This window comes from Leptonychotes weddellii, chromosome 16, assembly GCF_054177405.1.
Source record: "Leptonychotes weddellii isolate Sample4059 chromosome 16, ASM5417740v2, whole genome shotgun sequence".
NCBI lineage: Eukaryota > Metazoa > Chordata > Mammalia > Carnivora > Phocidae > Leptonychotes > Leptonychotes weddellii.
The window spans coordinates 24,401,120-24,403,941 of NC_138384.1; the positions used below are offsets into that span (position 1 = coordinate 24,401,120).

Genomic DNA, 2,822 nt, shown 5'->3' on the forward strand with positions numbered 1-2,822 from the left:
CCCCCCCCCCCCCCCCCCGCCCCGGAGCCCTCTCCGCCACAGCCCGGCTCGGCCCCGCCTGGCTCGGCCCAGTATTAGGCCCATAGTCCCCCTCGCCTCCTCGCCCCCTCGCCCACTCCACCTGCAGCTGAGGCTCCGGAGGCCGAGGCTCCGCTCCTGGCGCGACCCCCACTTGCCTCCATCCCCTGCCCTGATTGGCCGCTGCTTGACAACCGACCCTCACAACAAAACCTCCGGCTCAGAGCCCCGCCCCCTCACCTCCCGCACCAATCAGCCGCCGCGAGCGCCTCACCTCCAGCCAGGTTTGACCAATCGCAGCAGGCGCTTCTGCCGCTCTTCCTAGGTACTCGCCCCCTTTTCCTGAATTGGACTAATCACGAGGAAGGAGAATTCAAGAGCCGCCCCTCAGCTTCTAATGAACCAATGAGGGCTGCCATTTCTTTGGTCCCGCCTCTGCCTTAAGCTTTCCCTTTCCTCCCCTTTCCTTCCTCTCCCTCTTAGTTCGCGTTTGAAAACATTGCCAGACGACCCCTCCGATGCCGTCTGTGCCAATCGCTTTAGCAACCGTCCCTATTTAACCAATAAGCGCTCGCCTTATTGGAAAACAATTCCCAGGTAGCCAATGGGAAGGGAACGTCAGGAGCAGCGTGAAGCCGCGGACCTTCCATCTTGGCGTGGGGCAAGGAGGCGACGAGGTCTTCGCCCTTTGCTATAGTTCCTACTTCTTCCCTTTAGTCGGGAGGGGTGCTGCAGTGGCCTCAGGACTTTGCCCCTCTTCTTTGGCTCAGACAGGAGACCTACAGGGAGACGGAGACTGATCCCGGGTCCGAGCCGCGAGCGGAGCCCCGGAGCGCTGCACCACGGCTGCGGTGTCGGTGAATGGATGAGTGGGTTGCTCCCTTAAAAGGACCACCAACTAGAAATCCGAGAAAGTCCGGCTTTATTGGACTCGTGGGTAGGGTGGGCTTAGGGAACGGCCGTAACTGGCTGGAGCCTGGGCCCCACACGTGGTTGGGCCGCTCGGGAGCCGCTTAGGAGGGACTGGACCCCACAGGAGGTGCCCAGGGCCTGGTGCCTAAAGACCCCCGAAGCTCCCCGTTTATCCGCCAGCCTATCACTGCAGCTTGGAGCAGCTTGATCTCTCGTAACGCCTCCGACAACTCTAAGAGTAGGAATCCTGTTCCCATTTACGGATAAGGAAACTGAGGCCTGGATTTAAGGCGCTTGTAATAGGCCACACGACCAAAAAGAATGGTGTCGGACTTGAACCCTTGGTGTTAAAGCAGTCTGTGGGTTTCTCCACTGAACTGCACTCACTCCCAGAGAGAGGCAGAAGGTCCACCCCTCACGTTGTGCTTTTGGGGAGTGGGTTGAGAGACGTATATGGGCACTATCAAAAGAGAACTAGATTAGCAGAATAAAATCCGATCAAGCCTGTCCACTCCGTATTTCCCCCTCAACTTTTTATTGTGAAAAGCTCCACAGAGAAACTTGAAAGAATTCTACGAAGATGTATAATAGTTTAATAGTACAGTGCACCTGGTGGATAACCCAACACTTGCTAAGGTTTTCCATATTTGCTTTGCACCATGTAGGTGTTTTCTTTGAGCGATGTGAAAGTTGTCGACATCAAGACATTTTACCCCTAAATGACACGAAATACTGAGCATGTACCTCTTAAAAATAAGGCCCTTGTCCTACACAACCATTGTATCCCCACACCAAAGAAAACAGAATTCTCTGAAATCCAGTCCAGATTTCCCCAATCATCCCCAAAAGCTATATAAAGGGTTTTTTTCCTAACTCGGAAATAAACAAGATTCACCACACTTGGCTCTTTTAAGCTCATTCTGTTTCAGTCCCTCATTTTTTTTTTTTTTAAATGACATTGATCTTTTGAAGAGATTGATTGGGCCTTTTACCTTGTAGATTGCTCTATGTTATGATTTTTGTCTCACTGTTTCCTGCTAGTGTCATTTACCTTGTTTCTTTCCCTCTGAATTTTTTGCTAAATGGAAGTTAAAGCTTGATTAGGCTCAGGATAAGCATTTTAAAACACTTCATATTGAAGTATAATATACCTACCCCACAGAGCATGTACTATAAGTGTAAAAGTGAGTTTTCACAAACTGAACATGCTCAGGTCCAGAAGAACATTCCTAGCATCCCACATCCCAGAAGCCCCCGTTGTGCTCCCTTACACCCCAAGAGAGACAACTATTCTGATGCCATCAATTAATTAATTTGCCTGTTTTTTTCTATATAAATGGAATCATGCAGCATGTACTTTTTTGTATCTGGGATCTTTTGATATTGCATATGAGGAACCCGATGTGTTATTCCTTGTGGTTATAGTTCATTCATGTTTTGTAACCTATTACTGATATTTTAGGCTAGATCACTCTTTTTCAGGGAGCTTTCCTGTGCCTTGTAGATGTTTGCAGGATGTTGAGCAGGATGAGAGTAGATGTTGAGCAGGATGAGAGTGCCAGTACCACTCTCATACCAGTTGTGACAACCAAATAGGTCTCAAGACCACAATTTATGTCTCCATTCTACTACTGATGGGCATCTGGGTCGTTTCCAGCTTGGTACTAATACTGCTGCTGCCATGAACATTCTAGTACTTGCCTTTTAGTGGATGTATATGTGCATCTTGATTGAGTTGTTCATCATTCTTGGTCACTGAATGGATGGATGAATAAATGGATGGGGGAGGGTGGATGGAGCAGAACCTAGGAGCAGAATTGAGCCAAAGTTTAGTTTTACTAGATACAGCCAGTTTTCCAAAGTGGTTGTATAGACTGACCCTTCCACTGGGA

At 49.4% G+C, this 2,822-nt stretch overlaps 1 protein-coding gene across 1 annotated transcript in view; it reads right to left on the reverse strand.

Annotated features, from left to right (window-relative positions):
• Positions 1–243, reverse strand: part of KATNB1 (katanin regulatory subunit B1) — a 10,424-nt gene extending 10,181 nt beyond the window's left edge. Inside the window, exon 1 of the mRNA XM_081806524.1 lies at positions 122–243. The gene's annotated coding sequence lies outside the window, so the exon portion shown is untranslated. The remainder of the gene's footprint in view (positions 1–121) is intronic.
• Positions 244–2,822: the final 2,579 nt, after the last annotated feature.